Below are 24,591 nucleotides of genomic sequence, written 5' to 3'. Positions count from 1 at the left end.
CCATTGGTCACTAATTGTGTGACCGTGGGCAGTTCTCTTCACCTGCTAATCATTTATCTCTATTTATATCTATCTATCTATCTATCTATCTATCTATCTATCTATCTATCTATCTATCTGTCTGTCTGTCTGTCTGTCTGTCTGTCTGTCTGTCTGTCTGTCTGTCTGTCTGTCTGTCTGTCTGTCTATCTATCCATCCATCCATCCATCCATCCATCCATCCATCCATCCATCTATCTATCTATCTATCTATCTATCTATCTATCTATCCATCTATCTATCTATCTATCTTCATGCAAACTTGGGAGAGACAGTAGCCTTGGGATGAGGAGTTCAGCAGTTGAGTGTGATGAGAAGAGCAGAAGGGCATTTTCTGATTATTTTAAATCCAGAGAGACTCTGTTGTAGTTCAGTCATTTCAGTTGTGTCCAACTTTTTGTTACCTCCTTTGGGGTTTTCTTGGCAAAGATATTGGAGTGGTTTGCCATTTCCTTCTCCAGGTCATTTTACAGATGAGGAAACTGAGGCAAAAGGGATTAAGTGACTTGCCCAGAGTCACACAGCTAGTAAATATCTGAGGCTGAATTAAACTCAGGTCTTCCTTGACTTCAGGCCAGATAGTCTACCCATTGTATCACTTAACTGCCCTGGAGAGACTCTAGTACTCTTCAATCTGAGATATTCTCAGTCTGTGAGAACTGAGAATTTCAGCATTAGATATTTTGAGACTGAGCTCTTTAATGGTGATACTGGAAGCTGAAGTTCTTGTTTTTCATCTTTCTCCTGGACAGAGTAAAGGTTCCATGCAGGCATTTCTCCAGTACAAAGCTACCACCAAGAATCAAGGCACTACAGCCTGTGCAGGTGACAGCAGTGAAAATAATAGAACCAAGCCTATTTCACTGGTAAAATACTGTTCAAAAGGTGAAGATGAAGTTGCTTTTAAAAAATAAAGAGTTACAGTGCTGAAAAAAAGTCCTTAGAAGGAAATGATCTCCCCAATCATTTTTCTGTGGTCCACTTGGAATCAGAAAACCCTCCATAATTCTGGCTACTGCAAGAGAGGCAAATGAACCTGAACTTTTCTAACAAAGACCTCTTGAATTAAATGCATCAGATGAATGTGGAACACAAATTATTGAGGAGAAAGTAAAGCTTTGCTCAACTGCATCAGATAGTAATTCAAATGGGAAGCTATAACCCCCTGTTAAATATGAAGTCAATCTATGACCTCAGTAACCCAATCAACTTTAAGTTATACCATAGAGGAATCTAAAGAGACTTGATTTTGCCTCTTCTGTATTTGTGTTAGATAATTGAACCCTTAACCTCCCAATATTCCAAATTCTTCTTCAAGCCTTTGTCAGATAAAATTCAATGCCATGGTTTATTAGACATTTCTGAGGAGGAAAAAGTAAATATCAGTAATAAGGGAGTATCTTTCCTTCTGCATGTATCAGAAGGAGACATAGGAAAAGCCATTACATTTCTTCAAAGGGCCACTCAATTGACAGGTGGTCCCTACAGAAATAATTAATGTATATTCTCCACAGACCAGAGGCTTGTTTGAAAAACAGGAATCTAGGAGGCAGAGACAAGATGGTGGAGTAAGACCGGGAGTTGCCTGAGCTCTCCCCTGAACTCTTCCAAATACCTTTGAAAAATGACTCTCAACAAATTCTATAGCAGCAGAACCCACAAAAAAAAAAAAAAAGATGGAGTGAAACAAATTTCCAGCCTAAGACAACTTGGAAGCTTGGCAGGAAAAGTCTGTTGCACCAGGGTTAGAGAAGAGTACAATCCAGCACAGGTTATGCCTGTGCAGACCCGGCCCCAGCAAAGCCAGAGCAGGTCTCAGGGCTACTGAATCACTCACAGTAGTGGTGGTTTCCAGACTTCTCAGCCCGCAGATGCCAAAGAAAACTTAGAAAGTCAGCAGGAAAAGTCTGTTACATCTGGGTGATAGTAGAGCACAGTCCAGCACAGGCCTCTCCAGGACAGCCCCAGCCACAGTAAACTAAGCGTAGGCCTTGAGAGTGACTGAATCATCATCTGCAACAGTCGCTACTTCGGGGGCTCTCAGCCCACAGATGGTAGGGCAGTCAAACAACTGGTCAGAAAGAGATTATAGTCATCTTTTTGCAAGCTTTGAAGCAGTGTTCTGTTGCTTTGCCCATACTTGGATGCAGGTCCCAGTCCCGAGGGACAGTCCCAGGACAAGGAGGAGCACAGCAGAGCATGCAGAGTGGAGGAGGGACCCTCTTCACAGTTGTAGGGCAGAAAAGAGTGTTTGTGGTGGCTCACAGACCAGAGCATAGGCCAGGAGAGAAGTAAACACCTCTCCTTAAATCATACCATCCTGTAAGAACTGAAAATTACAAGGCCCTAGAAGTAGCTCTGAAAATAGCTGCACAAAACCCCTGAAGGTTGGGACAGTGCACCCTCCATCCTGGAAGCAGAGCCCTAATTTAACAAAGACTTAACAGTCAAGTAATAGACTGGGAAAATGAGCAAACAACATTAAAAAAATTCTGACTATAGAAAGTTATTGTGGTGACAAGAAAGATCATAACACACACTCACAATAGGACAACAAAGTCAAAGCTCCTATATCCAAAACCTCCAAAAAATATGAATTGGTCTCAGGCCATGGAAGAACTCAAAAAGGATTTTGAAAAGCAAGGTAAGAGAGGTAGAAAAAAATTGGGAAGAGAAATGAGAGTGATGGAAGAAAATTAAAGGAGACACACACACACACACACACACACAATCCTGAAGAAAATAACATCTTAAAAAACAGACTAAGCCAAATGGCAAAAGAGGTCCAGAAAGCCAATGAGGTGAAGAATGTCTTAAAAAGCAGAATTTCCCAAATGGAAAAAGAAATCCAAAAGCTCACTGAAGAAAATAATTCCTTAAAAATTAGAATGGAGCAAATGCAAGGTGATGACTTTATGAGCAATCAAAGAACAGTAAAACAAAACCAAAAGAAGGAAAAAAATAGAAGAAATGTGAAATATCTCATTGGAAAAACAACTGACCTGGAAAATAGATCCAGGAGAGAGAATTTAAAAATTATTGGACTACCTGAAAGCCATGATAAAAAAAATAGAGCCTAGACATCATCTTTCCAGAAATTATCAAGGAAAACTGCCCTGAGATTCTAGAACCAGAAGGTAAAATACAAGTTAAAATAATCCATTGATCATCTCCTGAAGGAGATCCTGAAATGAAAACTTCTAGGAATATTATAGCAAAATTCCAGGGTTTCCATGTCAAGAAGAAAATATTGCACACAGCAAGAAAGAAACCATTCACATGTGATAGAGCCACAGTCAGGATAACACAAGATTTAGCAGCTTCTACTTTAAAGGATCTGAGGGCTTGGAATATGATATTCTAGAGGGCAAAGGAGCTAGAATTACAACCAAGAATCATATACCCAGCAAAACTGAGCATAATCCTTCAGGGGGAGAAATGGACATTCAATGAGGTGGAACACTTTCAAGCATTTCTGATGAAAAGACCAGAGCTGAACAGACAATTGGACTTTCAAATACAGAAGAAGCATAAACAGGAAAGGGAAATCAAAAGGGACTTGATAAGGTTAAACTGTTTATATTCCTACATGAGAAGATTTTGTAACTCAGAAGACCATTCTCATTATTTGGTTAGTTTGAAGGAGTATATATAGACAGAATATACAAATGTGAGTTCAATATGAAGGGATGACAATTTAAAACATATAATGAAGGGGTAAGAGAAGAATGTATTATTAGAAAGAGAAAGGGAGAGGTAGAATGGGGTAAATAATCTCACATAAAAGAAGCAAGAAAAAGCTTTTATAGTGGAAGGGAAGACGGAGGAGGTGAGGGAGAGTGAGTGAACCTTACTCTCATCAGAATTGGTTCAAAGAAAGAATAATATACACACTCAATTGGATATAGAAATCTTTCTTGCCCTACAGGCAAGTAGGAGGGGAAGGGGATAAGAGAAGGGAGTGGAAAATGATAAAAGGGAGGGCAGATTGGGAGAGGGGGTAGTCAGAAGGAAAACATCTTTGAGGAGGGACAGGGCAAAAAGAGGGAGAGAATAGAACAAATGGAGGTGAAGGGAATAGGATAGAGGGAAATACAGTTAGCAATAATAATTATGAAAAAAAAAACAATTGAAGCAAGGTTCTCTGTTAAAGGCCTCATTTCTTAAACAGCTAGAGAACTGAGTTAAATTTATAAAAATAAGAGCCATTCCCCAACTGATAAATGATCAAAAGATGTAATCAGTTTTCAAATGAAGTAATCAAAGCTATCTATAGCCATATTAAAATATTCTAACTCACTATTGACTGAAGAATTGCAAATTAAAACAATTCTGAGGTACTATCTCATGCCTAATAGGTTGGCCAATAGGACAGAAAATGTAAATGACAAATGTGGAGCGGATGTGGGAAAAATGAGATATTAATACACTATTGGTAGAGTTGTGAACTCATTCAATCATTCTGTAGAGCAATTCAGAACTGTGCCCAAAAGGCTATATAACCAGGCATGTCCTTTGACCTAGCAATGTCAATACTAGGTCTGTATCCCAAAAGAGACAAAAATATATATATATGTACAAAAATATTTATAGCCACTCTTTTTCTGGGGCTAAAGAATTAGAAATTGAGGGGATGCTTATCAATTGGGGAATGGCTGAACAAGTTGTGGTATCTGATTATGATGGAATACTATTGTGCTATAAGAAATGACAAGCAGATTGCTCTCAGAAAAACTTGGAAAGACTTGCATGGGCTGATACAAAGTGAAATGTATTGTGTACAAAGTAACAGCAATATTGTTAGATGATCAGCTGTGAACGACTCAGCTATTCTCAGCAATGTGATGATCCAAGACACTTCTGAAGGACTTATAATGAAAAATGCTACCCTTCCCCAGATGAAGAACTGATGGTATCTAAATACAGATTGAAGCATACTTTTTTTTACTTTCTTTTCTTTTCTTGAGTTTTTTTGGTCTACTTTTTTTTTCTTTCACAACATGATTATTAAGGATATGTTTGGCATGACTACACATATATAACCTATATTGAATTACTTGCCTTTTCAATTGGGGATTGGGTGGGGAGGGAGCAAGGGAGAGAATTTGAACTCAGAGTTTTAAAAACAAATGTTAAAATTGTTTTTATATGTAACTAGGAAAAATAAAATACTAAATAAATAATATAGGAAAAAAAAAGAAACATAGGAATCCATATTCAAGGATTCAGTTGATTAGGGGCATGTAGCAATTCAATTTATAAACCAACTTCATGATGTGGTGGTGGGACAAGATTACCTCAATGATAAAGAGATGTTTATCATTATAGAGAAACTTGCAGAAGTAGATGAGTTCCCATCTGATGCTGCTAATGAACATTTACAGTTAATCATTGCTACAGAGATATAACAGTTGACTCATTGCTTATCAGTTAAGGAACTTGCACCTAGAATCATGAGATAACCTTTGTCCTACTCTCCTACCAACTGATTTTCAAACTAAATATAAAATATTCCTGTTTAAAACCACACAAAAGGTAGATTGTGAGCTCTCTGAGAGCAGAGACTGTCTTTTGCCTCTCTTTGTGTCCCCAGTGCTTAACAACAGTGCTTGGCACATTTCAGGAACTTAATAAATATTTATTAATGAAGGTGAAGATGAGGATAAAGATGAGGTAGATGTTTAGAAGTGTACTGTGTCTTCTGTCATTTGGACAAATTTCATATCCACAACATATTCTCTGATCCACAAAAATACATGTATTCCCCCTGAAATCTAATCACACTTTGTAGCTCTCATGGAAAATTTATCATCTTTATCATATAAAATGCATTTACATATGTCATCTAAGTCTTATAATATTTATCACATTCCTCCTTGAATCATATTTACTTATATGCCCATTTATCCCCCCTACTTCTATAGGCTCCTTAAAGGGATGTTTCTGTCATATTTAAAAGATTATAAATTTAGAGCTAGAAGGAAGTTTAGAAGCCATCTATTTCCTTAGTGATTAGACTAATATTACAGTTACGTATACCATCATTCCCCCCAACTCTTAACATTGGGTTAACACAGGTATCTCTTCTTTCCTCCTTTGATAGGATATTAGTTTTCCCTAAAGGGGGAAAAGGTGCCTCTGTTACCTGATTGGCCATGGTTTCCCAGACCCAGCTTCCTCCCCTCCCTGCTACTTACTTTTAATATGTGGTATGAGGAAGAAAAGCTATCCTTTGGTGAACTGCTCAGTGGCTTTTAAATACTTCCTTTTTCCCTAACATTGAAACTGAACTAATGAGTTCAGTTACAGAGGAAGGGAAGACGGAGGAGGTAAGGGAGAGTGAGTGAACCTTACTCTCATCAGAATTGGTTCAAAGAAGGAATAATATACACACTCAATTGGATATAGAAATCTTTCTTGCCCTACAGGCAAGTAGGAGGGGAAGGGGATAAGAGAAGGGAGTGGAAAGTGATAAAAGGGAGGGCAGATTGGGAGAGGGGGTAGTCAGAAGGAAAATATCTTTGCTATTGCACCAGCAGTCCTCAACACCTTTATTTTTCAGATGAGGAAGTGAAGTCCAGGGAGACTCTTGCCAAAGGTCAAGACAAGTAGCAAATAATAGAGTTAGAAATCAAACTCTAACTCGTTAGCATTCTGGGGCTTAGCAAAGTCTCTGACAAATAATAGTTACTCTAAGTACTTCATGTTGTTTACCTGTTGACACTGAGAACAATATCTTGTGCATAGCAGAGGTTCAATAAATGTTGATCTTCCAGCTTCCAATGTAATTCCAGTCCAATGTTCTTTCCACTCCACCATGCCATTGAAAATTTACAGGTAAATTCATCAAGTTATATCCATAACAAATATACAAATATAATCATGGGAAGAGGCACTGATGACTGGGAAACAAGAAAGAAGGCCTCTTAAAGAAGGTAATGTGAGCTGAGCCTTGAAAGGAGGCTGATTTCCAAGGGGCAGACATGGGGCATAGCCTGTTCAAAGGCGGAATTTAAGAGATGGAGTATTGTATATTGGGCTTGGGAACAGTAAATGAACCAAGCTGGTTGAATTTTTGGAGTCTGTGAGGAGGAATGATGTATAATAAGCCTGAAAAGATAAACTGGAGATTGTTAAACATCTCAAATGCCAAGTTTGTATTTTATCCTAGAAGCAAGAGAAAAACCGCTGGAATTTTTTGAGCAGTTGATCATTTTTTCAGCCTCAGAATCATGCTTTAAGGATCTCTCTATGACATTTATGTAGAATAGAACAGATGAGGGAGATGATAGAGAAAAAGGGACCAACAAAAAGGCTATTACAGCAGTCCAGAGGAGAGAAGATGAGAGTATAGGCTATATTAGTTATGGTGTGAGTAGAGAGAAAGGAACAAAATAGAGATATGCTGTGGAGTTGGAATGAATTAACTTTAGTGACTAATTAGGTATGAGATGGTGAAAAAGAACAAAGGGGCAAGGATGACTCCTAAGTTAGAAAGCTGGAGACAGGAAGAATGGTGGTGCCATGGACAGAAGTGGAGAAGGAATGAAGGAGGGGAAAATTTTGAGATTAAGATAATAAGTTATATTTTAGATATGATGATAGAGATTGAGATACCTATAAGACACATTTTTTTTTCTGGTTAACAACACTTGTTTGTTGGTTACAATATCAACTCATGGCTACATCTGAGGGAGCCACTGTACAAATACAAAGATCAAATCCATTGGAAAAAGCTATAAATAGGAGTTCATGGCAAGTGACCATTTTCATAGGGAAGTCAAAGGCAAAGGCACTATGGGAGAATGCAGTCACAAGTCCCTGGTTTTTGTTAACTTAAATTAAAGCTGCTAAAATTTTATCTGGATACAGACACATTCCAAAGGCAGTATAGAATTGATTTATCTTTTGCAACATTTACTGACTTATTTGGTCTTAGTCATCATAGAGTGTATAAAACAAATATTCTAAGTAAGATAAGAAGAAATATATTGGAAATTTGATTATTATACAGTGACTGCAAAAGAAGTTTTAAAAAAACTATTACGTTTGGACTTCTTTGGATGTATTATGTAGTACAAGTGTTGAAATGCCTCTTTGAAAGAGAGAAAATACACAGAATAGAGCATCATTGTGTAATGTTGACAATTGCGTATGGAGATATTCTTAAGACATTATTTTTTCTAATAGAAGAATCCTTGTACATGGAATTTGATGATCCAGGTTTGAATCCTGATTCTATTGCTAGCCATATAACCATGGATAAGTCACTTTTTTTGAATGTCAATTTCCTCATCTGTCAAATGGTAATGATACTTCTTGTTGAATTGAATTGAATTGAAATGATGGATCAAAAGGACTGCCATGATTAGGGACATAAGTAAAATTTGGTAAGTTTTGATTCTTTGTCTGATATAGTAGTAGTAGTAGCAGTAGTAGCAGTAGTAGTAGTAGTAGTAGTAGTAGTAGTAGTAACACATTATGCATTTCATCCCTCTTCAGAACAACTCAATCTATTAATTCATGATCCCTAGTTTACTGATGAAGAAACTGAAGAAAGAAGTAATTACTTGCCCAAGGTTGCATAGCCATCAAGTTGAGAGACAATATTTGTATCTATGGCTCTCTCCACACTGAATCCAGGGCTCAGCTCTATACCACACTTAGTGTCTTACATATATTTTGATCTAGACCTGTAATTTAAGTGGCAAGGCATTTGCAGATGAGCACATCTTTTATAACTTAGAAATTTAGTGAGTTGCCTGAGGCACTGAGAGGTTAAATGGCATGCTAGTGATTATTTGTCAGAAGCAGGATTTGAACCCAGGTCCTCCAGAAGCAAAGGCCAATCTTCTATTCACTCTATCACACTGAATCTCAATGCTTTGCAGAATGCCTGACAAATAGAAAATGTTTAATATTGATTTACTGAATCTTTCTCTAAGTGCACTCCTCCCATATGCATCAGAACTTCCTTCCCTTCACCTCTTCACAAAAGGTGTTACTTCAGTGTCAGAGAATACAGAGAGACCAACTTTGATTTAATACCCTAGTGGCTCCCATAGTAGCTCTGAAAGATTTCACTGCTCCTTGTAAAGTGAGAGTCGGTTATACTTCAACAGTCACCACATCAATTTTTTTCTTATCTCATAGTATCAGAGTGAGCTCTATGGTCTATTCAAAGAAAGGAAGGAAAAAGGAGCAAAGTCAGGATAAAAGAATATCCCTCAGGATTTCCCTTGTGTAGCAGATGGAAGTGGACTTCCATGTATGGTAGCACTTTGGTCAAGCATCAGAAAAACTTCATAAATGAAGACAGAAACATAGGAAATACTGTCTGAAATCTTATAGATTCCATTACTGAAATTCCAGTCTAAATAAAATGTAGACAGGCAGGATCTTACCTTCAATGAAACTCCAACCTAAGCAGTCTTTCATAATAATTTTTCCCTGCAGTGATGGTGCTGTACAGAATCTCTGGCCTGCTTTTCACCATAAACAAGTTGCATTCTATTATAACTATATTATATTGGGGGGGGGGGGGGGAGAACGCAAGACTATTCCATGAGCAAAAGGGAAATTATTTAAAACAAGACTCTCAGTTCTCTGAGTAATTCAGGATCTGTTTTTTTTTTCCAGATTTCAGTGTATTTTTAGTCTTCTTCAAGTCCATAGTCTAAAACAATGCTTATTTTTATTCATGTCCCTTATGGTACTAGTCTGTTTCCTTCATAACTCTGGAATGGGTTGTCTCTATGGCCCAAAATGGCATTATGCAGGTAGGGCTTACTTTGGAAGACTGGCAGATTACTTAAGGGTAATATAATAATAAACATTATTACTAATAATGTTATTAATTAGTATTCCATTTTAATTTTTTAAAATTATTGTTAATAGATATGGTATTTGATACTTCACAAATTGCTACTCATTTGTGACTGGGAATTATACCACTCCTTGGAGGTTTTCAAGCTGAGACTGGAGGACGCTTGTTGGGTATGTTATATTTATTTATATAAATAAATATTCTTTTGGAGTGTAGGTTGGGTTAGATGACCACTGAGGTCTAATCCTATCTTCAAATTGTATGATTTGGTACGGGACAGGAATTAGATGATCTGGCTTTGAACTTTGGCTCAACTTTTCCTTAACATGGCATAACTTAGACAAGTCAACTTCTCAGTCTAATTTTCTTCATTTGTCAAGTGAAAATAAATTCCTTCTCCTACTTATCTCAGAGGGCTAGAGTAGGGATTACATTAGAGGACATGCATGAAGTACTTTGTAAAATTAAGTACTTTGTAAAACTTAAAGCATCTACACAAATGTAAGCCTATTATCATTTAAAATTATTCTTATTATTGCTTTAAAATATTCAGTGATAATAAGGAGAATGAGAGTTGGACTCAGAGCCAGGAAGACTTAGTTTTCACATCTTGACTATGATATATCTTGGTTGTATGACCCTAGGTTAACATTTATATAATGTTTACTATGTGCCAGGAGCCATGCTGAGTGCTTAATAATTATTATCTCATTTGATCCCAACAACAACCCTGAACGATAGATGCTATTGTTCTCCTCATTTTACAGATGAGGAAACTGAGGCAAACAGAGGTTAATTGATTTGTCCAAGGTTACAAAGTTAGCAAGTGTCTGAGGCTGGATTTAAACTCATGTCTTCCCGATTCCAGGTCCAGCATTCTAACCACTCACTGAGCTACCTAGAGTATTTGAAGTACTTTTTTATTATTGAACTTCCATCTTTTTTCCGTTTATTGTCAAACTCATTATTCTCAGGGTAACTCAGCCTGGCTTGCATCCTGAACTCCACTGTTCTTTGGAACATATTCCATTACCTTCTGTATTTTTGGTGGGTACAGAATTGTCCTGTGTTATGCAAATTCACTTTCTTCTGTACTTGAAGGTCTTTCTCCTGGTCACTTACAGAATTAATTGTTTGTGAATTGAAAATTTAACCACTATGTGTCTTGGAGTTTGCAGCCATTTTTATTTTTCTAGAAAAGATTTATGAATTCTTTTGATTTTTATTTTATTTTCTGTGATCAAAAGTTCTGGGCAGCTTTTTTGTATATATGTATATATATATATTATGTATGCACATATATGTGTATGTATGTATATATATGTATATGTATGTGTGTGTTGTGTTATAGTATCCAGATTTTTTTTATTTGTTATGATCTTCTGGGATAGCTATAATCCTTAAGCTGTCTCTATATATCCTGCCTTCAAGATAAGAATTTTTTATTTGGATAGAGGTCATGATCACTTTTAATGTCAGTGTTTTTGGCATTTCTTTTTCTATATTTTCCTTTACTTTGTGTATTTATGTTCAATTTGTCTCTCTTTGATTCCTTTGGTGAGACCTGTCACTGTAGATTCAAATTTTTCTATTTTGCCAATTATTATTATTTTTCATTGTTGTTTAGACCATAAATTCTGTTCTCATAATTTTCATTTCTCTTTTTAAATTACTAAATTACAGTGAGGTTTGATTTTATGCTCTCCTCAAAATCCACATTGTTCTCTGCCTCATCAGGTATTGAATCATTTCCCCTTGTTTTGAAGTAATTATTCATAGATACCTGAATTCATTAACTAGCTCTGGAGACCATATTTCTTTATTTTGTTACTATCTTACCTGTTGATTTATTTGCTTATGACCAAGGTCCTTGAGTTTTCTTCCTTCTGAGATGTTTAGTAATTTCAGTGTTTTATCCACATGTTTCCCTATATTCTTCAGTTTCTGACTTTTTCCCCTTTGTCAGTTATTTCCATGGGGGCTGGATTTCAAAGCACCTCAGGCTCCCACTACACTGGAGAGTTCACATGATTCACCAACCTAGGTCTCTGCCCCAAGTGACCATTGAAGGGACAGAACTGGCCACAGCTGGATGCCTGTTCCCTAGTTCTCTGGTCTGGCAGTAAAGAGCATTCCAATTGTACCTGGAGGTGATTTCTATCCTTTGAATTCTGGATCTTCAAGGCTTTTTAGGGTGAAGGGATGTGGCCCAGACACATCTGTTCTACCTATTTTTTTTTTTTTTTTTTGCTTTGCAGTGCAGATCTCTGTCTCTGCACTGGCCACCAAGGCTTCAGTAAATTTCTGTAGAGATTTTTGCAGTGCATCTGTCTGCACTTGATACTAAGTCTTTTGTAAACTGCAGTGGGAGTGTTGATTTCCATGGCAATGGAAAGAGGCTGGGTTTTGTTGCAAACCCATGGATAGAGTGGTTGAGTTGGCTAGCGTAGCCTCTCTGTTGGTAGCACAACGGGTGATAAGGGAGGTGGTGCTTTAGGAACTCAGGGTAAGCATCAGTTCATGTTTTCCTTTTTTAAATCCCTCTTTTGGATTACAAATGTCTTTGACCAGGGCTTCTTAAACTTTTTTCTACTTGCCACCCCTTTTTGAGTTTCCACAATGTAGGTTGCTATTGTGTGGCCTGAGGGCATGCACAATGCAAAGTATACAAGCTTTGTGTTCAGAACCAAGGTTGTAGTGAAGTTGCATGATGAAATATGGGCAAGTGCTTCCAGAAACATCTCAGATTCCTTACAAGTTTGATTTTGAATTAATTTTTGGCCATTGCACATGAAAAAACCTTTTGCTGTTGCCAAATTTTTCACAACGTCATGTGGAATTATGACCCAGTTGAAGAAGCGCTGTCCTAGACCACCACTGCAGAAGCTAAAGTTGCTTTATCTTTTATGCATTGGGTCCTTCCTGCCTAGCAAACACATAAATGCTCAATGATTTGCAACATTTGTGCTGGTAATATTAACAAAATCTTGGGGGTATTCTTCCTGAGACTACTATGATTTAAATGGAGTATATAATTTTCTAGACAAACAGAAAAGCATGTTTGATTCATCAAGACAATTACAGAGAGGAGACATGATCTAAATTTAAAAAATTGTGCAATGATGGATGGGGTGAACATACACCTGTTCACTAAATCCCAGAACAGTAGAATTGGAGGCATATTGTAAAGCTGGAAGAAGACAGTTTTTGAATCAATTAATGAAAGAAAGTAAAACTTTGCACAGTGAGAAGTAAAAGTATGGGACTTGTCACTAAGATGTGGGATAGAGTGAAGATAAATTTAAAAGATTTCAAGAACAATTTAGAAGTCATAAATAGAAGATTCATACTAAAAATAAAGCAAGGAAGTGCATGATTAATCTTTTGAGATTGGAAAGGAGAATAGATCAATAGATCTATTGGCATCTCATCAAATAACTCTAGGCTCATTCTGAAATAATTTTTAATGACATAGAAAAGTATATAGCATTTTTAATGTTTATACAAGCCACAGATGCCTAAATTGGTAAGATATTCATCGAAAAGTCATGTAGACCAAGAAATCAATCAACAAATTAATCAGTCTACAAGTAACCATTATCTGTTAAGTGATTTCTGTGTGCCAGGATCTGTGTTAAGCTCTGGGAATACAAAAAGAAAAATGAAAAAGGGAAGAAAAAGAAACTATCCCTGCCCTTGAGGAGCTTATTATCTATTAGGAGAGACTTCGTGTAAACATGTGACTCCTATTAGGAATGAAGGACAATGGAAACAAATCAGTTGACCACTAAAAAGAAGATAGATACCAGCAAAATGAATGTGGAGGCATAATTTAAGTAAGGAGAGGAGTAAATTCTGGCTTTTTCCCTTTCAGTGGTTGCATCTCATCTATTAGTGTGAGTCCAAGGATTTTTAAAGGCTGTGGGTAGAGAGGGGTAGGCTCCATTTACTGTGGTCTCTAAATCTTTTATCTATCATTTACTGTGCAAATAAAGCTATTCCAGTTTGATCATGAACTTTTCCCCTAGCCATAGATTCAAAGAGTAATTTCTTCCTTTGAATCCTATGATATAAATGGCTTATGAAGGGAATTCTTGACTCTACTTGGGTTGGTATCAGATACTGACATTCTTAGGTTCATCCTGTGTGACAAAAGTGAGTGAAGTAAATTTGATTTTCCCCTATTTACCAAGGTCCTTAAATTCAGAAGGGCCTTTCTACAATGAGGATTATAGAAAGTAGAATCTAGTAGTTACAGAAGATACTAGTATTGTAGATCTGGAAAAAGCTTTAAATGCCATCCAATTCAATCCTCTACTTTTATAGATAAAGAAAACTATATCCAAAGAGGTTTTATAACTTGTCCAAGTTATGTAGGTTATAAATATATATCCTAGTAGATACTGCAACAAGTGCTTTTAAAAAATTTGAAAAGGAAAAGATTATTTCCAATTCAGTCTAACACAGATTTATTACAAATCTACTAGAGTCATTGTGTTAGGTACTGAAGACACAAAGGGAAAATGATATAGGTTTGATGGGAAAGAAGCAATAACAACTGGGGTGGCATGTAGGGAAGGTTTTATGGAGGAAGTGACATTTGAATTAAGTCTTTAAGAAATCTGGGAATTACAGAGAGGCAGAGAAGAAGAGATAGTTCCATATATGAGGGGAAGATATGCAAATGTAAAGAAGTAGGAAAATGCATGAAAAATTTGAGGAATAGGTAATAGTCTTGTTTAGCTAGAATAAAGAGTTTACCAAAAGGAATATTATGAAATAAGTCTAGAAAAGTAGGTTTGAATAGGTTACAAAGGTTTGAATTCCTTATTCCTGAATCTGACTCACAGTCCTTTCTCCCAGACAATTGTCTGATTTGGGGTAAGAAATGCCCGAATTCCTCTATGATTTGGCATGCATATATATTCAAGCCAGAACAAAACTAAAGGAAGTTGATAATAATTGTTCTTCAATAATCTGTTTCAGATTCCTGCTTTTATTATTTTTAAAGTGGCTAACAATAAACCTCTTAGGCTTTGAACTGCCCTATATTATGATTGATGGCTTAATAGGACTGAGAAGAGAAGACTGAATTTGACAATTGAGAGGTCATTTGTAGAGAATAGATTCGGTTGAATGGTTGGGATAGATGCCAGATTGAGGTTGAGGAGTGGGCAAATGAAAATAGTAAAAAGGCACAGGGAGTATAAGAGAGCTATGTGCTGGTAAATGTTTGATAACTAGCTATCAAAATGTACATGACACACTTCTTAGCTTAATCTGAATTATTAATATTTTCTCTATCACTTTCTTAAGATTAGACAATCAAGAAAAAAATAAATGAAGCTTTGATTTGTAGCATTTACTGATTTCCATGGTATAAATGCTTACATTGAAAATTTAACAGTTGGCTCTTACTAGCCAGATTGAGCTGATTCTAACACACTCTTGAGTATAGTTCAATGTTTCTAGAAATTCAACAGTGAAGGGAATTGGAGATATAGATTTGTAGCTTGAAAAGATGGCAGAAAACTCCATGGCACATACTGTATTGTACCTCATAATATAGTCCGTAACAAACCAAGGGATGATCATCTCCTTTTTCTATGTGTTGAGTTAATCATATCAACATGATCTCACACTAGCTGGTGTGGGTTTACAGAGAGGGTCCATCACAACATGAATAAAACTCAGACTCTCTCAGAATCATGGGGATAATTCTGCTGTGGGGGAATACACTCCCTAGCATTTACCATGGTAGCTTCAGAGCCCTCACATTGTGATTCTCTTTTATACAAAATCCCAATGATGCCACAATCATCTCTTAAACATAAAGCATATTCTAAGTGATAAGACAAAATCAGTAATATTCACAACTTTGAAGTGATTTAGTATAACATCAGAAATAACCAATATATTAAACTTAACTCATAAAACTGGGTCACATTTTCTCAACCATGCACATAATACCCGTGTGAGAAACTAGGTACATATTTATAGAAACCCAGTTGTGAATGAGGATAATCTTTATTCTGGTGGCAATTTACAATTTAGGACTATAGACTTTGATGTTCTTGGTACAGTCAGGAACAATATGCTCCAGACTAGTTGATCCCCTTTTAATCCTTCATCACTTTTCTGTTTGACAAATATGCTTTCTTCTCTCAATCTGGTGAAGTAGTGATAAGCTCATTTGATCCACTCTTACATGTTTGCCAATGATATATTCTGCTGTTATAGTGATAAGTAGTTCCTTTAAATGAGAAAATTTCAAAATTCCTCAGGTTTGTTCTCAGGGTAATGCAGACAGGCCAGATAGCTCTTCACTCAACAAGTTATTGTATCATCCAATTGGATTAAAATTTCTATTTTTAATAGCAAAATTTATTATAATTATAATTTTATATAAATATTTGACTTTTGTTGTATAATGATGTCCTCCAAATCTGAACCTGAAAAAAGGAAGAGGGAGAAGATTAAGTTGGTGCAGCATCCCAATGACAATTTCCTGTGGGTCCTGGGGCTTCCAGTACTTCTCAAATCTGGATGAATATGCCTTCAGGTAGATCCAGGAAGCTGGACGCAGAGAAGGAGGCAGTGGATGGTACAGTACCTGACTCATTGTAGGTGCTTCATAAATGTTTATTGATTGATTGATTCATTGAAGGACTAGAAAAATTATCTGAATCTAATCTGGCCAGAGATCTGGTACTCTCCTTCATGAGGGTTGTCTTAGTGTGCTTTCACAATCTGATCATAGTTCACTTTCAAGATTTTTAGGACCATGATCTCTTTTCATGGCATGGATATCTCCTCTTTATGCTTCTTCTCTTTATTCCGAATATGGATGTAGTCAATGGTTTACCACATATCAATAGCTTTACTGAGCTTCTGAGAGGTATCAGAGAATTCCTGTTGCTAACAGATGGGGGTGATAACATGAAGATTATCATAGCCTCTCTTGATGTAATAATCTCTTTTTTGTGGGTTTAGCACATTTGGTCTTTGACTCTTTGTAGAGTTCTTGTTAGCAATCACTGTCCTCCCCACCATCTGTGTTAGGGCCTGAAAGAGTGCTGGAAAATTTGATGCTCTTGGTTCTGGTCACCACACTCCCTTTTGGTTCCTTTCTATGAAGATCCTAGGGTCCAAGCTATTGTCACTATCTATTCTACTCCTTTGCTTATCCACCCTTTCAAAAAAAGGCACTCTACAGTGAGAGTGCCTTACACCCAAGGGCATGGCAGAGAAGATTGGGGAAGGGGAAAGAGGGAAATTCCTATTTTCCAGCTTTTTCTATGCTTAGATGCATGACTCGGACCTCCACTTTCCCCTTCAACTTTCTTAAAACAGCTCTTTTAAAACCTATCCTTTCTCTTGTTTTTTTTTTTCTATCAAACCATTGATGGAAGTAGAGAGCAACCATGACCTCTGAAAGGTCTTGCTTTTCTAGAGTTGTAGATGATAATTTAGCAATTTAGCAGAATTCAAATTGTAGAGCACAACTTAGTGGAATTCAATTTTTTTTTGCAATAAGCTTTAGCCTTTGTCCAGATAATCTTAGCAACTTCCAGTACACCAGCTGAAGCCTTCTTGGCAGCTGATTCTCCTGTAGTCTTCCTAAATGACTCATGCTATCTTTACAAATCAGTTCCTTCCAGCTAGTTCTTCCATTTCTCTTCTTGCTGGTTTCTTAACACTTCAATAGGTCCAATCAGAGATTCCTGGTTCTTGGTGACATCTTTCTTTTATGAGATAAAACTCATGAAATCCACCATTATGTTAATTATGGAACCAAAAGTATTTATTTAATCATCCCAGTCTCCAAATAGTTAAACAGTGAAGTGATTTACTATTTTGTGAATTTTAATTCTTCAACTCTAAAAATAGTCCCATGAAAAGGAGTTGAGATATCACAAAGCCCTAAATTTTCAAGCATTTCTTTGTGTTCTAACACAGTTATTTACTTATTATTATTATTTTAGGTTATACATGTGTAATCATTTCCATAACAATTATGTTGTGAAAGAAAATATAGAACTAAACAAACAAAAACTCAAGAAAAGTAAAGAAAGCAAATAAAGTATGCTACAATCTGTATTCAGACACTATCAGTTCTTTTTCTGGGGATGGGTCATATTTTTCATCATAATTCCTTCGGAGTTATTTTGGATCATTGTATTGCTGAAAATAGCTAAGTCATTCACACCTGATGATCTTATAATATTGCCGATACTTTATACACATACATGTCACTTTGCATCACCTCATGTAAGTCTGTCCAGGTTTTTCAGAGAGCAACCCACTCACCATTTCTTATAGCACAATAATATTCCATCATAAACCACAATTTGTTCAGTCATTCTCCAATTGATGGGCATCCTCTCAATTTCTAATTCTTTGCCACCAGAAAAGAACTACTGTAGATATTTTTATACATATAAGTCCTTTTTTCTTTTTCTTTTTCTTTTAATCTCTTTTTGGATACAGAACTAGCAGTGATCTTTCTAGGTCAAAGGTTATGCATGATTTTATAGCCCTTTGGACAAAGTTCCAAATCGCTCTGCACAATGGTTGAATTAGTTTACAACTCCACCAATAGTGCATTAATGTCTAATTTTCCCGCATCCCCTCCAACATTTGTCATTTTTCTTTTCTGTCCCATTAGTCAGTCTATTAGGTATGAGGTAATACCTCATAATTGTTTTAATTTGTCTTTCTCCAATTAATAGTGAGTTTGAGCATTTTTTCATATGACTATAGATAGTTTTGATTACTTCATCTGAAAACTGTTCATATCTTCTGTTCATTTGTCAATTGGGGAATGGCTGTTATTTTTGTAAATTTGACTCATTTTTCTATATGTTTGAGAAATGATCCTTTATCAGAGAAACTTGCTTCAATTTTTTTCAGTTATTATTTTTAACTGTATTTCCCTCTATTATATCCTTTGTTCTCTCTCCCCTTTCACTCTGTCCCTCCTCAAAAGTGTTTTGCTTCTGACTGCCCCCTCCCCAAATCTGACCTCCCTTCAATCCCCCCCTTATCCCTTTCCCCTCCTACTTTCTTGTAGGATAAGATAGATTTCTACACCCAATTCAGTTTGCATGTTATTCCTTCTTTGAGCCAATACTGATGAGAGTAAGATTCTCTCTCCTTTTCCACTCCACTGTAAAAACTTTGTCTTGCCTATTTTATGTGAGATAATTTCCTCCATTCTATCATTCCCTTTCCCTTTCTTCTAACACATTCCACTCTCACTCCTTGATTTTATTTTTTAGATATCATCCCTTCATGTTCAACTCACACCTGTGCCCTTTGTCTATAAATACTCATTCGAACTGCCCTAATAATGAGAAAGTTCTTAAGAGTTACAAGGATCATCTTCCCGTGTAGGAATGTGAACAGTTTGACCTTATTAGTCCTTTATTATTTCCCTTTATTGTTCATGCTGTTATGCTTCTCTTGAGTCTTGTATTTGAAAGTCAAATTTTCTATTCGGCTCTGGTCTTTTCATTAAGAATGCTTGAAAGTCCTCTCTCTCACTGAACGTCCATTTTTCCTCTCATTGAATGTCTATTTTTCCCCCAAAGATGAATTTTGGTTGTAATCCTAGCTCCTTTGCCTTCTAGAATATCATTTTCTAAACCCTCCAATCCGTTAATGTAGAAGCTGCTAAATATTGTGTTATCCTGATTGTTTTTCTATGATACTTGAATTGTTTCTGGCTGCTTGCAATATTTTCTCCTTGATCTGGTAACTCTGGAATTTGGCTATAATATTCCTGGCAGTTTTCATTTTGGGTCTCTTTCAGGAGGTGATCAGTGGATTCTTTCAATGTCTATTTTACCCTCTGGTTCTAGAATATCAGGGTAGTTTTCCTTGATAATTTCTTGAAAGATGATGTCTAGGCTCTTTTTTTGATCATGACTTTGAGATAGTACAATAATTTTTAAATTCTCTCTCATGGATCTGTTTTCCAGATCAGTTATTTTTTCCAATTAGATATTTCTCATTGTCTTCTATTTTTTTGTTCCTTTGGTTTTGTTTCATTGTTTCTTGATTTTTCATAATCATTAGCTTCCATTTACTCAATTCTAATTTTTAAGGAATATTCTCTTCAGTGAGCTTTTGTATCTCTTTTTCCATTTGGGCAAACTTACTTTTTAAAGAGTTTTTTCTTCTTCAGTTTTCTTCGGTATGCCTCTTTTTTCATTTGGCCAATTCTGCTTTTTAAGAAATTCTTCTCTTAATTTTTTTTTAATCTCTTTTAACATTTGGCCTAGTTTGTTTGTTTTTTTAAGGTGGTATTTTCTTTGGTATTTTTTGTGTCTCTTTTACCAAGCTGTTGACTCATTTTTCGTGATTTTCTTGCATCACTGTCATTGTTTTTCCCCATTTTCCCACTACCTATCTTATTTGATTTTGACATCATTTTTGAGCTCTTCCATGACCTGAGACCTATTCATATTTTTCTTGGAGGCTTTGGATGTAGGAGCTTTGACTTTGTTATCTTCTTCTGAGTTGGTGTTTTGGTCTTCCTTGCCACTATAGTAACTTTTTATGGTCAGAATTTTTTTCTGCTGTTTGCTTATTTTCCCAGCCTATTACTTGACTTTTAGCGCTTTCTTAAAGTAGGGTTCTACATCCAGGGTGGAGGCACACTGTCCCAAACTTCATGGGTTTTGTGCAGCTCTTGTAAGATATACTTCTAGGGACCTGTAAGTTTTCTGTTCTTCCAAGGTGGTATGATCTAAGGAGAAGTGTTACTAGGTGTTTACTACTCCCCTGGCCTGTACTGTGGTCTATGAGTGACTACAAGCCCTTTTTTCTGCCCTAGGATGGAGAGGAGGGTCCCCACTCTTCTGTGGCTACAAGCTCTGGTGTGCTAGTTCACTTCCCTGAACTGTGACTGCCACCTAGGGCCGTGACCCAGATCTGAGTATGAGTAAAGCGACAGAGTTCTGCCTCAGTGCAAGCAAAGAGACCCCAGTAATATCCCTTTGACCAGCTGTTTGACCCCCTTACCATCTCTGGGGTGAGAACTCTGAAAACAGTCACTGCTGTTTGATTCAGTGGCTCCCAAGGTCTGCTCCTGGTTTGCGGGTTTGGGTCTGTGCTGGCATGGCTTATGCTGTACTCTGATCCACTCTCACCCAGGTGTGACAGACATTTTTTGCTGACCTTCTAAACTGTCTTTGGTGTTTGTGGGCTAAGAGGTCTGGAAACCTCCACTACTGCCAATGATTCAGTCACCTGATCTGGTTTTGCTGGGGCCCTGTCTGCACTGACGCAGTTGTGCTGGACTGTGTTCCTCACTCATACTGGTGCAACAGATCTTTCCTGCTCACTTTCTAAACTGTCTTGGGCTGGAAAATTGTTTCACTCTATCTCTTTGTGAGTTTTACCACACCTGAATTTCCTTGAAGTCATTATTTAAAGGTATTTGGAGTGGTTTGAGGCAGAGATCAGGCAAGTTCCAGCCTTTACTGAACCATCTTGGCTCTACCCTTTCTTTACTTATTTTTACTAACCTTCCGCATCTGTCCTATAAGCTTTCCTTCACACTACTTTTTTTTCAGAAAGAAAAAATGCTGCATTTTCTGTAATCAAGTTGTTCATTCAAAAGTGGCAGTGCCCACATTTTCATAAATTGATATAATCCTTTTTTTCTTTAAGCAAAAGTTCACTTTCACCCTCAAAGTTTATTGTCTGCTCCTTTCAAAAAACAAACTACTCAAATATGGACATTCAATGAGAGAGAGGACTTTCAAGCATTCTTAATGAAAAGACCAGAGCTGAATAGAAAATTTGACTTTCAAATACAAGACTCAAGAGAAGCATAACAGCATGAACAATAAATGGAAATCATAAAGGACTAATAAGGTCAAACTGTTCACATTCCTACACGGGAAGATGATCCTTGTAACTCTTAAGAACTTTCTCATTATTAGGGCAGTTCAAATGAGTATTTATAGACAAAGGGCACAGGTGTGAGTTGAACATGAAGGGATGATATCTAAAAAATAAAATCAAGGAGTGAGAGTGGAATGTGCTAGAAGAAAGGGAAAGGGAATGATACTCCCCCTTATAAGGGGAGAGGTTTTTTTTTCCCTCTCCCTCTGAATTTTGGGTTTTAAGAAAATAGCCTACTTATTATCACACAGAAAATTAATAGATATTGAGATACCTATATACACCAATATATGTATATATATATGTGTGTGTGTGTGTACATGCATATATGTATACACATATACATATATATATATATACATATACACACACATATATGGAGAAAGAATGGTTGATGTATCTCAGAATTAAGAGAAATGATGGCATTAAGGGTATAAGTGAAAGAATAAGACTTGGAATAAGAATTTTTATTCTGAGACTAGGAAATATGAGGAGATAGATAAATACATAGATTTTGAAGTATGTAGAAGAAGAGAGAAAAAGTCAAATAATAGAGAGTCAATAAGTAAAACTTTGGAATTATCTGGGTGGGACTAGGAGAATGGCAAAGGGTTACAAAATTTCAAAGTGGGTCACCAAAATTGCTATAATGGGGTGAGGAAAGCAAATCCAGAATAGGAGCAATGGAATTGAAGAACAGAGAGGAATCAAAGAACAGTGGTCATGCTCTACCTCATTGCCTATATCCAAAGACATATGAAATCCTGTTCATTCTATCTATGAAACATCATTTATGCAGCTCCCTCCTTTCCATTCACACTATCACACAACCTAATGTAGACACTTGTCATTTTAGCATCATAGGACTTAGAGCTGAAAGGAAGATTAGAAATCATTTAACCCAACCCTTTCATGTTAGTATTGAGGACACTGAGGCCCAAAGCCACATTTCTCATTTGAACTATCATAACTCCATTCCTGATTTCCATCACCCAGTCTCATTCCTTTATAATACATTCTCCACAGAGCTACCAAAATAATCTTCCTAAGACATAGGTCTGACCATGCCATTCCTGTGAGGTAAAAACAAAACAAAACAAAAGAAACAAGCAAAAAAAAAAAAAAAACTCAGTGGTTTCTTGTTAGCTGTTGGCCATGACATTTAGTACCCTCCACAATCTGGTTTCAACTTATTTTTTTCTCCGATGATTACTTTCATTCAAATACTCCATGTTCTAGTTATACCTTGTCCCTGATCTCAGCCTGCCAACTCCCACATCCATGCATTTGTATAACTCATCCTCCTTACCTGGAACATATATCTTTTTCATTGTTATAAATGAAAATGATTTTCTTCCTTCAAAGTTTAACTCAAATACCACTTCTTCCCCAAAGGTTCCTCTGATTCCTGCCCCTGTAGGTGATAGTGCAGTCTCTTTTCTTGAGTATTCTGTAATCATTTTATCACTTCCTACTTCATGTTATATTTATTTCTGTTCTTATGATATGTACTCCTGCTAGTCCATAAGATGTTCAAGTGAAGGAAGTGTGTCATTTTCATCTAATATTCCCAACACCAAGAAAATGACTTGCATATAGTAGCCACTGTTTGAGTGTTCTTGAATTCAGTCAAACTTGTTGATTTTGGAAGGCATGATATATCGTCATGGGCATGAGAAACTAACTGATATGAGCAGGTAAGTGAATATCATGAAGCCTAATAATAACTAACCTTTATATACCTCCATAAAATTTGTAGGGAAAATATTTTTCATATGTTATGTTATTTAATCCTTAATATGAGATAAGTTCTAGAGTTATTCCACCTGCCCCCTTTTACAGATGAGAAAATGGTAGGGCAGAGAAGTTAAAATATTTGTCCTGACTCACACAACTAATAAGTATAAAGGGTGAGGTTAGAACCTAGTTCTTCCTTATTATAGATCTACCACTCTATCAGAATAAAAGTATAAAAACTAAAAGGGCAAATGGATCATAGCATCATAGATGCAAAGCTAATTGAGACTTCTGAGGTGATTAATTATGCTTCATCACATTTATTTACCTATTTATGTTGGCTAAGGTCGAAAGTATAGAATAGCAGAGAAGTAGCATCTGGACATAAGACCTCTGACTTCACAGCCAGTATGTTTTCACTCTAACATGTTATCTCTAGAATTCACAGAGATATGGGAATGCATGATTATAATTATATTCTGATAACCAATTGGAAAAAAAATTAAGACAGCAAAATGGTCCTAAGTGCTTGACTTCAAAGGTGAAATGTTCTTTTACTCTGTACCTTTTAAAAATACATTTACATTCCCAAATACTAGCCACTAATGCTTGTTTATTCAACAAATATACAATTGGTTGGGAACAAAATGGTCCTGAACCTACAAGCTCTGTTTTCCATTAGTCATTTCATAAGATTATAGAAGTTAAAGTGCCATCCCTTCACTTCATGGATGAGGTAACAGAGGCCAAGAACGACTGAATGACTTGCACAAGGTCAGTCAGGACATAAGGAACAGAGTCAGACCTCGATCTAGTGTTCTTACCACTATACGATACTCTTTCATTATAAGCAGTGATTATTTTTTAACTGCACCATATAGATCATGTATAACCATACTACTTAATTATGACCAAGAGGTCAACAGGTTACTTTATGCAATTAGGCATAGGAACTCACTTAACATAGACTTCAGGGTTTGGGCTAATGCCAATGCATTATTTTTTTAGTGATCACTCAAAATTCTAGGATGATATTTGAAGTCATCCTCTTTTCTACTCTTTTCTATGTCAGT

The 24,591-nt window shown here is 36.4% G+C and overlaps 2 pseudogenes; one reads left to right on the top strand and one right to left on the bottom strand.

Annotated features, from left to right (window-relative positions):
• The first annotated feature begins 803 nt into the window (after window positions 1-803).
• On the top strand, window positions 804-1,537 carry LOC114037336 (annotated as a pseudogene).
• Window positions 1,538-2,048: 511 nt separating this feature from the next.
• LOC114037330 overlaps window positions 2,049-24,591 on the bottom strand; it is an 87,973-nt pseudogene continuing 65,430 nt past the window's right edge.

The sequence above is a fragment of the Vombatus ursinus genome, unplaced genomic scaffold (assembly GCF_900497805.2).
Source record: "Vombatus ursinus unplaced genomic scaffold, bare-nosed wombat genome assembly UNPS02000582.1, whole genome shotgun sequence".
NCBI lineage: Eukaryota > Metazoa > Chordata > Mammalia > Diprotodontia > Vombatidae > Vombatus > Vombatus ursinus.
This window is presented reverse-complemented; position numbering and strand designations above follow the sequence as displayed.